This window comes from Rattus norvegicus, chromosome 11, assembly GCF_036323735.1.
Source record: "Rattus norvegicus strain BN/NHsdMcwi chromosome 11, GRCr8, whole genome shotgun sequence".
NCBI classification, from domain to species: domain Eukaryota; kingdom Metazoa; phylum Chordata; class Mammalia; order Rodentia; family Muridae; genus Rattus; species Rattus norvegicus.
This window is the reverse complement of record NC_086029.1, coordinates 93,921,480-93,934,812: the sequence shown is the minus strand read 5'-3', so window position 1 is coordinate 93,934,812 and position 13,333 is coordinate 93,921,480. Positions and strand designations below refer to the sequence as shown.

Here is a 13,333-nt window from a genome sequence, read left to right as displayed (position 1 = left end):
GGCATTGGGATCCGGTGTGGGAAGGAGCAAGAGGATGGCCAGATGACCATGAGAATGAATGGAAATCTGTAACTGATGGTGGGGTGTGAGTAGGGGGCATCTCCAAGAAAAGAGAGAGACCTGGGGTAGGGGAGGCACCCAAGAATCGTTGAGGGTATCCTTAGCTGTGACACACAGCATTGGGTGTCCCGCACTATCGTCTCGCCAGCAAGAACGCACACGGACACCAGGATCCTTTTGCAGCAAAGCGTTTACCGTACAGCTCTCTTGAACAGGGACAGGGGGACCTCAAGCGCTCGCCTCATATAGACAGCAGGCTGAGGCTATGCTAATTGTCCTTCAGGGATTGGCGGAGCATGAATTATCTTATTAGCATGGTGCTGCTCCCTCATTAGCATATTACCGGCCAACTGACGCCAGGTGCAAAGCCTGCGCATGCGCAGTACCGTTGTTCACCACAGGAGGGCGCCCTACAATTGGGGAAATGGAGCCTAGGAAGGTTGCCTCCTGTGGCCAGGCAAGAACTCCTAGTAGAGTGTCAGGGACACCAACCCACCCACAAAAAACATTCAACCCAAAACCTACTCTGTCTACAAGAAATGCAGGGATTGGGAATGGAGCAGAGACTGAAGGTACAGCTAACCAATAACCAGCCCAGCTTGAGACCCATCCCATGGACAAGCACCAATCCCTGACCTTATTAATGATTCTCTGCAGACAGTGGAATGTTGACCTCTGAGAGGCTCCACCCAGCAGCTGACTCAGATACAGACACCCACAGTCAAACAGTGGATGGGGCTTGGGGATTCTTATGGAAGAACAGGAGGAAGGATTGTGGCCCCTAAGAGGATTGGAACTGCACAGGAAGACCAAGAGAATCTACTCACCTGAACCACTGGGCTCTCAGAGACTGAACCGCCAACCAGAGAACATAGACGGACTGTATCCAGGCTCCCTGCACATATGTAGCAGATGTGCAGCTTGGCCTTCATGTGGGTCCCAAACAACTGTAATGGGGGCTGTCCCAAAAGCTGTTGCCTATGTGTGGGATATGTTCTTCTAGCTGGGCTGCTTTGTCTGGCCTCAGTGGGAGAGGAAACACCTAGCCTTGCAGAGACTTGAAGTGTCAGTGTGGGGGATCTCAAGGGGGTCCCCACCTGCTCAGAGGAGAAGGGGAGGGGCATGGGGTAAGGATTGTGGGAGGTGACCAGGTGGGGGCAGTGAGTAAGATGTAAAGTGAATAAGAAAATATAAATAAATTCATTTTTTAAATGGTCATCCTATTACAAGCAATCTGCAAATTCAATGCAATCCCCATAAAAAATTACAACACAATTCTTCACAGAAATCGAAAGAACAATTTTCAGCTAAAACAATCCTAAATAATGAAATACCTGCTGGAAATCACCAGCCCAGATTTCAAGTTGTACCACAGTGGTATAGTAATGAAAACAACATGGTATTGGCATAAAAACAGACACGTTATTCGATGGAATCTAACTGAACACTCAGCCATAAGGTATACATACCTGTGGACACCTGGGTTTTTTTTTTTTTCAAAGAAGAAAAAAGTACACACTGGAGAAAAGACAATCTTCAAACACTGGCATTGGTCAAATTAGATGGCTACATGCAGAAGGATACAAATAGAATCATATTGGTCGCCCTGCTCAAAACTCAACTCCACATCAAGGACCTCATCATAAAACCTGACACTCTTTACTGGATAGAAGAGAAAGTGGGGGATAGTCCTGAACACATTAGCACAGAAGACTTTCTGAACTCCAATAGTACAGACACTAAGACTAAAGATAAATAAACCAATTATACATCTGACAGAGGTATATCAAAAATTTATAAATAGCTGAAAAACAAAACAAGCATCTTGTAGACATCAAGATAACAAATAACCCAGGGTAGTTCTCAAAAGATGAAATGCAAATGTCTGAGAAACACTTAAAGAAATACCCAACACCCTTAGCCATCAGGGAAATAGAAATCAAAACTATCTTGAAAGTTCAACATACAGCAGTCAAATGGCTGAGATCAATAAATGATAGCTCGAACCAGCAAGGATGTAGGGAAAGAATGCTTGGTGCTGGGAGCACAAAGGTGGGCAGCCAGTATGGAATCGCTACGGCAATTTCCAGGAAGCAGAGAACACATCTACCTACATCCTGCTCCAGAGACACTTTCTCAGCCATGTTTATTGCTGCTCTGTTCGAGACAGTCAGAAATTAGAAACAGCCTAGGTGCTACAGCGGATGAATGAATAATGAAATGTGGTACAGCTGCACAATAATTATCCAGCTATTGAGAAAAATGAAATGATAACATTTGCAGATAGATAAATAGGTAGAGCTAGGAAAAAAATCATCCTGAGAGGCAAAAGGATAAATATGTATGTTTTCTCTTATGTGTGTATACTAGTTTACAAATCTATTTAAATAACCACAGAGGTCAGGTGCCTAGTACTAAGGAACTAAGAGGAGGGAGGAGGATATCCTAAGGAAAGGAAAATAGAATACGTTGTTATGGAGAAGCAAGGGGGAAACTAGGATAGGAAGAGTAAATAGGGAAGGGGATGGCCTGTTGCGGTAAATATTAAAAATATCCACAAACCCTCACTAACTGGCATCATTGGCATTAGCAGAGTACATTCATCTCAGTGGCGGCCGGTTCTAGGGCACCATGCTATCTCCAGCTATTCTCCAGTTCCAGCGTCGGCTGCCCTCCTGGCTCTCTGCCACGGAACTCTGTTCTCATCCCCACCTTCTCCCCCCACAATGGTTATAATATCAACCTCCAGCAACCCATTAAAATCGAGACTCAATAAGCTTGTAATTTAGCAGCCAGATTTATCTCAGTAAATTTGCACTCCACAAAACCTCCACACAATAAACTCCCCACCAATCGATAATGATACAAACCGTCCACCTAGATAAGCTGACCTATAAAAATCCATCCCTTAAAAAATATTCATGGGCTGGGGATTTAGCTCAGTGGTGGAGCGCTTACCTAGGAAGCGCAAGGCCCTGGGTTCGGTCCCCAGCTCCAAAAAAAAAGAACCAAAAAAAAAATATTCATAACTACCTGTGGCCATTTAAGGCCACACAGATCTGGGTCGTCCTTCTCTGCCTCCATCTTGGTTCTTGTCCTCTTCTCCTCCCCGTCTCTCCTCCCTTCAAAACTCTGTCCCCACCTTACTTTTTCACTGCCCAATCACAGGCCTTGTCTTAAGTTGTGCCAGCCCTCGCCTGCAAATAGACAACAATCTACAGAGAGAATAGGGAGGAACCATGGAGGGAACAACCAACAATAAAGGTCATAGCTTCCTAAAACATATATGAAGAAATCTACATGAAGTGGCCAAATAATGCGGCAGACAATGCCCTAACCAGACATCGTCTACTGCCAAGCCAAACCTCCAGTGCCGGAACGAGTTACATCTTGTTGTTACCCACAGGAGCCACATAGAGAACCCCCGACCATCACAGAGTTTTGCCAAGGCTACTGGTTACTCTCCACAACCCGATGGTAAGGCCCTGTTACTGAAGACACCACTTACTTACGTCACTGGACATGGACACATTAAACTGGTGCCTAACTAAAAGCTCTACCCCTCCCAACTAGCGCTGTGGTCCTAGAAGTACAATACATGCTACTGAAGGAGAAAGATGATCATTCTATTTCCAAGCCACAACTCCTTTGACCTACAACAGTGGTCTGCCTACAAGATATGCTGGTATATTAGTGGCACGAGTGTCGTGGGAGTAACCAACCACTTTCTGATTGGATTTAAGGCCCACCCCCTGTGATAGAAAGTGTTCCTGACACTACTAAAACAGCCAAGAACATGAGACTATATAGGTCATGGGATTATAGGAAATCCTAATGCTGTTATCTTCTTCTAATGACGCACTGCTATAGCCATGGGATCTCAGTCAACCTTCACCAGAGAAGCTTCCTCTTGCAAAAGATAAGAAACACAGAAACCCACAAGTGGACAATGTTCAGAGTGAGAAACTTTGGAGTACCCAGTCCTTAGTGGAAGATTTTTATCAAACTCCGGCTTCTAAGTGGAAGAGGAGGTGAAAAGACTAAGATAGGTGATGGATGACTCTAAGGAAGGTGTGTCTTCCAGACACAACAGGACTGGGGCACGTATGAACTCACAGAGACTGTGATAGCACACAGAGGCCTGCAGAGGTTCAAGCCAGGTAGGGTCTCAGTACTGAGACAGGGGAGTAGACGTAAGCCCCACCCCTAACCAAGAAAGCTATTTGCAATTGATACCTGTTGGCAAAGGGAAAACACATTTTCTCCAGTGGAATTTCACTGAGTATTATTAACCACACCTCAGGCAGGGCCCTGAAGGACCCTAGGGGCTTTTGGCAGTCTTACACCCACCACCTCAGGTCAAGACCTGAAGTACCAGCTTCCGGCCTGGGGTCAAGGCTAGGCCAAGTCCCATTCTCCACCCACAGCTCTCAACATTCTTGAAAAACCACAGAAGGTACTGACTGATAGTCACTGACCCTCTGGTCCCAGATAGAGTTCTTTTTTTTTTTTTTTTTTTTGGTTCTTTTTTCCGGAGCTGGGGACCGAACCCAGGGCCTTGTGCTTCCTAGGCAAGCGCTCTACCACTGAGCTAAATCCCCAGCCCCCCAGATAGAGTTCTAATGCATGTCTTATGCTTCCTAGCCGATAGACTCAAAGGTCAATATGCTCACCAATAAGTTTAAACTGTAACCTTGCTGATGTAACCTGTAGCCCTAAAAGGTATAAAAACTGCTTGTTATAGCCATCCGAGGTCACCTTCTAGTCACTCGCCACGAGGGTTGCCAGAAAAATAAACCTCTTGCGTTTGCATCGAACTCCATTTTCGTGTCTCACTTTGGGGGTCTCCCGGTAGTTAAGACTCACTTCGAGCCTTACAGTGACACAAAACAAATCCATTGGTATTTTTGTAGACTTTTTGTCTCATTTTGCTTTGTTTGGGCTTTTTTTTTTTTTTTTTTTTTTTTTGTCTTATTTCTCTTTTGCTTATCTGCTTTTATTTTCTTTTTGTGTGTGTGTGGGTTTTTTTGGAAGGGGGGGTTGTGTGTGTTTCTTATAGTTTTTTTTTTTACTTTGTTTATTTGACAGAGAGAAAGAGAGAAAACATGAAGTTGGGTGGGTAGAGAAGTATGGAGAATCTGGAATTGGAGGAGGGAAAACATGATGAAAATATATTGTATAATTTTTTTCAATTAAAAAAGGCAAAACACTCAGAAATGAGGAAGAGGAGGAGGGAGAGGAAGAGAAGGACAAAAGGACACTAGGTCTTCACAGAAGGGCACTAGAGAAAACAATGTTTAGACACCTTTTCTTCAGTGAAAGAAATTGACGACACGCCTTTTTCCATTCAGAAGTGTGAGTGGATGTGTTAGTGCCTGGTAACCTTTGCTATTCTGTAAAGTTAGCCTTCTCAAATTTCCCAGAGTCCTGAGCATTGTTTCTCAGTCAATGGAACCCATTCATGTCAAAAAAAGAAAAAGAAAAGTTACAGGTGCTTTGCTAAAGAGGTGTACTCTGTAAGAGTCTTGATGTAACCATGGCTGATGCTTGGTTGTGATAATTGTCAGAAGGAAACTTTCCAACGTTTTAATGTGTTTAATTAAAATAAATGACGGGGGCTGGAGAGATGGCTCAGTGGTTAAGAGCACCAACTGCTCTTCCAGAGGTCCTGAGTTCAAATCCCAGCAACCACATGGTGGCTCACAGCCATCTGTAATGGGATTCGATGCTCTCTTCTGGTATGTCAGAAGACAGCTACAGTGTACTCATATACAAAATAAATAAATAAATCTTTAAAAAAAATAAATAAAATAAAATAAAATAAATGACAACAGACTCCAGAGGTTACCACTGGCTAACTAAGTGGAGCTGAACCCAAGTTCTTTCTTTTTTTTTTAAAGAATTAATTATTAATTAATTTATTTTATGTGAGTAAAGTGATGAATAATGTATATCCTCTTGTAACTAAAAATCACAAAGGCTTCGGGGAGTCAAGAAGCCATAAGGGGGGTTGGGGATTTAGCTCAGTGGTAGAGCGCTTGCCTAGCAAGCACAAGGCCCTGGGTTCGGTCCCCAGCTCCGGAAAAAAAAAAAAGAAGCCATAAGGTTTGGATATACTCACCACAGACCAGACGGAATTCAGATGAGTGTGCCTGCCTAATGTTGAGAGTGGGATTTTTTTCCCCTTGGTCTTGAGTTCTCTTACCTTTCCCAATTACTAAGGCAAATTTTAACTTCTGTTCCTAGTTTATATTTGTCCCAGATTTTCACCTGGCTGACACCCAGGGACTGCCTGAGGACGGCAGACTGCTGATTTCTGACTCACTGAAAGCTGAGGATTAGCCATTCCAGTGATATGCTTGGTTCCCTGTCTTTCAGCTGAGTCACCTAACCAGATGCTTTGAATAAATGCCCCATTGCCCAGCCTTTAACTGGCATTTCAGCCTTCCTGGGCTCCCAAAAGACAACATCCTAATCTCAGCAGGAAGCAGCTATAGAAGGAGAAAAATACAATGTTGAGATGCTAAGTCAAAAAGAACCCTATTTCTGGCAATAACTCATAATTCTTAGGTCCCAATTGATCCCTTGGCTAATGATTCTGATCTTGAGGAAAAAAACCGATGAATCAATTATTTGACTCAGTTACAAACAGAGTGGGTAATGAGAGGACAGAGTCAGCTGGAGACAGGCTGACTCCATGGCAGGCTGCAAACTGACAGTTTGGGAGACTAGGCCTAAGTTTCTGTTTCCCAGAACTGGAAAAGTAGAAAACAAGTCAATTTCAGAAAAAAAAAAAAAAAATCCACATGCCTTAGTTAGGGTTTTATGGCTGTGAACAGACACCATGACCAAGGCAACTCTTATAAGGACAACATTTAATTGGCACTGGCTTACAGATTCAGAGGTTCAGTCCAATACCATCAAAGTGGGAGCATAGCAGCATCCAGGCAGGAATGGTGCAGGAGGAGCTCAGTTTCTACATCTTCATCTGTGACTTCAATGGTGACAAATAAAGAGAGTAAAATAGGCCTAGGTCCCCAGGGGCGTAAATGAGTGTCTGGTAAGAAAGTAGCCGAAGGCAAGGGCTCAGTGATTGCTACTTTTCTTGTTGCTATAATTAAATAACAAAAGTAACTTAAGAGGGGTTTGTTTACAGTCTGAGGGGACATCCTATCAAGGTGCAGTGGGGAAGGCCTGGCAGCAGGAGCATGAGGCAGATGGGTAACACTGCATCCAGAGAGAAACCTAAAAGCAATGGCTGCTGTGCATGGCTCAGCACCCTTTCTCCTTTTTATTCGTTCTGGAACTCTAACCCATGGAATCCATGCAAAGAAAAAAAGGCAGAGAGCCTTTACCCTGGGATCCAGCTTATCTTCCTGTTGGCAGGGTCAGAGGCTTGAATCTTCGAGCACTGTAGATGGACAACGAGGTATGTCTTCCCACCTCTGTGCTTATTAAGGCCAGAATGGTATGGAACCTTCAGTTTTAACACTTCTCTCAGATCCCTACGGTAATTATCTGTGCCTACGCAGGCTCAGGATACCTTGTGACCTAGAGTTTAGATACTTCTCTCTGACCCGTGAGTTTCTACAGCACAACAGTAACCTTTCAATCCCAAGTAAAGTACAACCTCGAAGTGATGTAAAAAACGGAGGGAAGAGGTTTAAAAATATTTTAATACTTCCCTGAACTTTTATAAGATGTATTTGATGTATATCCTACAGCTTTTCTTACATCCACCCCTGCTTTCCTACCTACCCAACTTGGTGCTCCCTTAGCTCTTGGAGTTCAAGTTATGTTATCCAAATAGTTGGGTGTGGGGCCAGCCCCCGGAAAGTGACTGACCTACCAGGAGTTACACCCTTGAAGATAAAACAGCCCAGCTGTTATCAAATGCAAATAGCTCCTTACCCGGGTTGGGACCTCAGGCCAAAGGCCGTGAGAAGATTCTTAACATTCTTTAGAGATAAAATTTGAAAGCCACCAAAAGCCACCAAAATCGTACATATGTAAAATTACCTAAGAGCTGAGAGGTTAGAAGTATGTTGTTGTAGTAAACATTTAATCTCAAAGGGGGTTTCTACCCTGCCTTTGATCACTCAGTTCTCAGATAAAAGACGCAAAACCTTTATATATTATGATAAGCCTTAAAGCACTAGAGCTGGGCAGATATCAACGCTCTAAGCTGTTGGTTTCTACTTCCCTATCAATAACCCCAACTTATAACGAATCATGTTCCCTCTGGTCAGCTCTTAACTCCAGCTGGCCAGCCCTCATGGCCTGCCTCCCCCATCTCTCTTCTGCCTCTTTACTCAACCAACAGTTTTAAACTAAGGAACAAGGTTGCATAGCATCACTTGGCATGTGTGAGGATTCTCTCACGCCTGAGACAACCAGGACCAGCCAGAATTTAGCATTAGATGCATAGCAACAGACCAAACCTCAACGTATGATGCTTTCTACCAGCTCGCCTGTCTCGAACTCCAGATCCAGGGAATCTGGTGCCCTCTGCTGGCCTGTAGAGACACTACAGTTGTGTGGTACTCATCTAAATAAATCTTTCTTTAAAACACCTAAAAGTGAATCAGCCAACGCCTCCAGAGTTCCCTCCTTAGGGCAATGGTCTTTCCAGAAGTGGTTTTTTTCTAGCTCCAGGAACTGCTCACAGGTGATCCCAAAGTCTCCACGGCCACAGGACAAACAGTTTTCTCCGTCTCAATTACTCCCATCAAGGCTCACTTGACTTCCATTCTTCAGTTTTCTAGTTCCTGGCTTTAAGGTATCCTGACGAACTTGGATACCTTGTACCATCATGAAACAAAATACTACGCCCAACACACAATGATACAGAGTAAACATTCAAGTTCCAAAATGGAAAAAAGATGACCTCACAAAGAGAGAGAGAGAGAGAGAGAGAGAGAGAGAGAGAGAGAGAAGAGAGAGAGAGAGATTGGACCAAAGCAGGACTAAAAGCTAGTACAGAAGAACCAGAATCATGCAACTGTGTGTCGGGCATCTGGGACTCAGGATGGCATCGCCTGTGCGTGCGTCAAAGGACTTATATAGCCCCACTCCTCCAGCTCTGTCCCCTGCATCACAAACTGTATCTCTTGGTCCAGCTGGATTCTGTGCCTCAGCTTTCCCCAGCAAAAGTCACACGCTTCAGGAATCCCCAACATCCTGGGCCTTGTACTGTAATTTGGGAGCCACCTTCTCAACTTTAGAGTGGTCACTCCTGGTCTTCTTGTGGGAAGTCCGTGACACACCTTGCCTGGCCTTAGCCAATCTCTGGAACCATTAAACAAACTTTATGACCTCAGTCTCAAAATCCTGGGTGGTTTGTTTGTTTGTTTTGTTTTTGTTTGTACTGTATTGATGATGGTCTCAAGTTCTTTTGACTCTGGATGGAATCTTCCCTCTCGGACCGTAACTGGAATAACTTCTATATACTTAAGTCTGAAAAACCAGGCTGCTGTTTTCAAGCAGGAAATGCTTTCTGAGGTGTCTGTGTTCACTCTCTCTCTCTCTCTTTTCAAATAAATTTGGATTTTCACAAATTGGAGTGTTGAATGGGTGGAGCCTCATCTTAAAAGTGCCTTGTCCCGGTGCAGACCCTAAGGTGTTGCTTTGGTCAGATTAATTATTTAACAATTACAGTCGCTTCTGCCAGGCATGGTAGTGAACACCTCTAATCCTAGTGCTTGAGAGTTTAAGATGGGTGGAACTCTCTGAGTTTGAGGCTAATCTGTATGGCAAGCTCGAGGACAGCCAAGGCTACAGAGATCTTGTCTCAAAACCAAAACAAAAAACAATTATAGCTACTTTCTCAGAAACTGCCTTCTCTACAGCATTAAATTTGCTCAAATTCTTTTCCTCACCAAACTGCAACTTTTTTTTTCTGGTATATTTATCCCCTTGTTGTTGCTCTTTTCCACTGTAGACATATATAAAAATGGCAACTGGTTGAGTGAGAATGGGTCCCCATAGGCTCATGTATTTGAGAGATTGGAACTCTTTAATAGGATTAGAAGGATTAAAAAGTGTGGCTTACTGTATTGAAGTGTATCACCAGTAGCAGACTTGGAGGTTTCTCCCCCCCTCCCCCCTCCCCCTCCCTCTCCCCTCCCTTTCCCTTTCCCTCCCTTCCTCCCTTCCCCTCCTCCTCCCTCTCTTACTCCTTCTTCCTCTCCCTCCCCTTCCCTCCCTCCCTCCCCCTCCCTCCCTCTCCCTCCCCTTTCCTCTCTCCCACTCTCCCCTATACCCCTCCCTCCCTCCCCCTCTCCCTCTTTCTCTTCCTCCTGCCTGTGGGTCTGAATGGGGATGTAGAACTCTCAGCTAATTCTCCAGTATCCTGTCTGCTTGTGTCCTGCCCTGCTTTCTCCAATGAAATGTTTTCTTTCCTCAAAGTTGCCTTGAAGATGATCAGACCTCCTCCTCTATAGGAGAAAAGAAAGTTTCAGTATGACACTGGGAGAAACTCATTGCTTCTCTGTCAATCAGTCAGGGATAATTAGAGAAAGTTTCATGGTCATAGGTAACATTCAGGACAGAGAAAAGCGGTGTCAAAGCTCCAACAAGTGGTACCAATCTGTTTTCCTGGTCTCCCTGGATAACTGTTCATGGCCATGGCTGAACTGTTAATCCTTCAGCTCCTAGCCCTCACTATAGGACCCTGCTTTGCTCAACTGCCTACTTAGCTACGTAAAACGGAATAGACTCCATTGAACTACTACAGCTAAGGAGATAATATAACTCCCTTCCCCCAGATGTTTGACTCGTGACCATAAAACTAGTGGGGAATGTAACAGCCCCCAACCTTAGCACAGCTGCCACCGTGTGATGGAGGTGCCACTCAGGTGCCACTCAGGTGCCACTCAGGCCTCAGAACCCGGCAGGTAGGCAGATGACTCATGCCTAATGAGAACAAAGTCCCTACAGGTCTGGAAAAGTCCCTGCTCCCTAAGCTTCCTTGTTTCCTGCCTCTGTAGTTCTGCTTCTGGTTAACTGTTCGTGCTAACTGAGATGTATCGATCACGGATCAATCATGGACACGGGTTCTGTGTTTAAAAGTTCATCCCAAGAAAGGTGAAGGACAGCACTTGTGTCCTGAACCCAAGACTTTCTATTGACTTGAACCTGGGCCCACGTGGTCTTCTCTGGCAGATACCCCACCACAGGTTAAACGGTGCACACTAAGTCAACATGAAGCACCTCTTCCTGCTTCCCCTTTGACAACAGAACCGTGCCTTCACCTTCAGGTTAGCGTGACTCAGCTTTTACTATTTAAGGTTCTGGCGGAGGATTAACAAGATGGCTCAGAGGATAAAGTATCCACTGCCAAGCCTGATGACATAGGTTCGATCCCTGGGACCCACATGAGAGAAGAGAATCAGTCCTACACGTTGTACTCTGATCTCCATATGCACCCCGCCCTCCCCCATGTACGCACAAAATAGTGTTTTTTTTAACAATTTTGAGGAAGATATGTAACTATCTCAAAAGGTGTGGCTATCATAAGGGGGCATTTTTAGATCAGAGTTTGTCAACTTTGCCTACTACAGTCTTTTAAAAATACCAATAACTGCGCACCTCCTCAGAGATTCCAATTGGATTGCTCCAAGTGGCATTCAGGCATGGGTTTATTAGTTTTTCCCAGAGATACGGACAGATAACAAGGTTAAGAGGCACTGTTTGGAGCCAGGTGGTGGTGGCAAGCACACCTTTAATCCCAATACGCAGGAAGCAGAAGCAGATGGATCTCTTGTGAGTTCAAGACCAGCCTGGTCTATATAGTGAGTTCAAGACCAGCCTGAGACAGCCAGGGCTATGTAGAGAGGCCCTGTGTCCAAAAAAAGAAAAGAAAGAAAGAAAAGAGAAGAGTACTGCTTGAAGTCACTGTCCTTTGCATCAAAGGAAGCCATCTGGCCCTGATTTTCAGCCCAAGTCTTTTGACTTCAAGTGCTAGCACATAGAAACTGGCAAGCTATGTCACATGGCAGATATGATGGAAATGAATCATCGCAGCAGGAACGCACATAATTATCAACATGTTGAGTTGTTCAGTTTCATTCCATTAATATCCTACAACTGTAGTTCTGAGTAGAAAAATAGAAATGACGCCAAAAAGTTCTTGATTTGTATTTGAGTCATATTTAATATTTCCATAATGACTGTGACTCACCCTTTTGTTTTCAACAACAAAAATCAATATTAACAGCCCACACACACTCATTTATATATATATAACTAGCCATGTTGCCTTCTCCTGAGCAAAGCATATTTCTTGCTTCAAAGGCAGGAAGATAAAGCTATGTTGAAGAAACTCAGTAGATAAGGAAGCACATTTTGTGGACAGGAAGTTGGAGGACACTTTCTGGTCTGACTCATCTCTCCTACAGTGGGTAGCATGCAACTGGATGTGGGCAAGGACAAGATGTAGGGATCACGAACCTGTCTCAAAATAACAGACCCAAAGAGAGTGGAGCTTCTAAAAATTATTGTTACCCGTGCCAGCAACTTGAAGGGTCCAATCATGCACTATGTGAGCCCAGTACAACCTCTTATCCCAGATGATTTCAACTTAAGGCTCTTTAGGAAGTAAACTGAAGCCCAAGAGGGTGAAACACCTTCTCGCTCTCCACTTGCTGTACGGAGTCAGTACCCTGGACTCCACCATGTTCACTCTGGTTCACAGTGGGAAGGCTCTCATGAGGACTGCTGCTTGGATTAGAGCAACCAACTACTCCAGGGCCCTAAGAACAGTATTTGCTTCTGACATCTACAGCTACAATCTGTCTGCCCCTTGAAAGTACACAAAGCTATGATGACACATTGTAAGTACTAATGTGGAAGGCTACATTTCATAAGTGTGGTTGGCGACAAAACTGACCCCAACACATGGTCAATAATGAAGATAGTCTAATATCAAAGATGAACACTCTAGCATCAACTTATGTGAACTTATGTGCTGCATTCTCTGTTCTCTTTGCTGGCCTCCATCAGATGCAGGCCTAGCCTCTCTTTCATACACATCCTGGCACTGAGTGCCTTACTGGTGGCCACTGAATTCCTGTTTCTACCTCCCAGATGGATATGCCAACAGTGCCCCATTCAGGCTGATTCTTCCAGCCGAGTAAGATTGTTAGTAAACATACTTGCTGCCAAGCCCGACAACCTGAGATTGATCCCAGGAACCTGATAGTGGAGAGAGAGAACCAACTCCTGCAGGTGTTCTCTGAACTACAAACATACGCACACGCGCACACACACGCAT

At 44.4% G+C, this 13,333-nt stretch overlaps 2 long non-coding RNA genes across 3 annotated transcripts in view; both read left to right on the top strand.

Moving 5' to 3' along the window:
• LOC120095699 (uncharacterized) overlaps positions 1-13,333 on the top strand; it is a 38,675-nt gene that overhangs the window by 24,306 nt on the left and 1,036 nt on the right. The gene's annotated exons all lie outside the window — the stretch shown is intronic.
• LOC134481031 (uncharacterized) lies at positions 39-1,283 on the top strand. The gene is made up of 2 exons (XR_010056202.1): positions 39-632; positions 718-1,283. It is a non-coding gene; the product is annotated as an uncharacterized LOC134481031 (long non-coding RNA).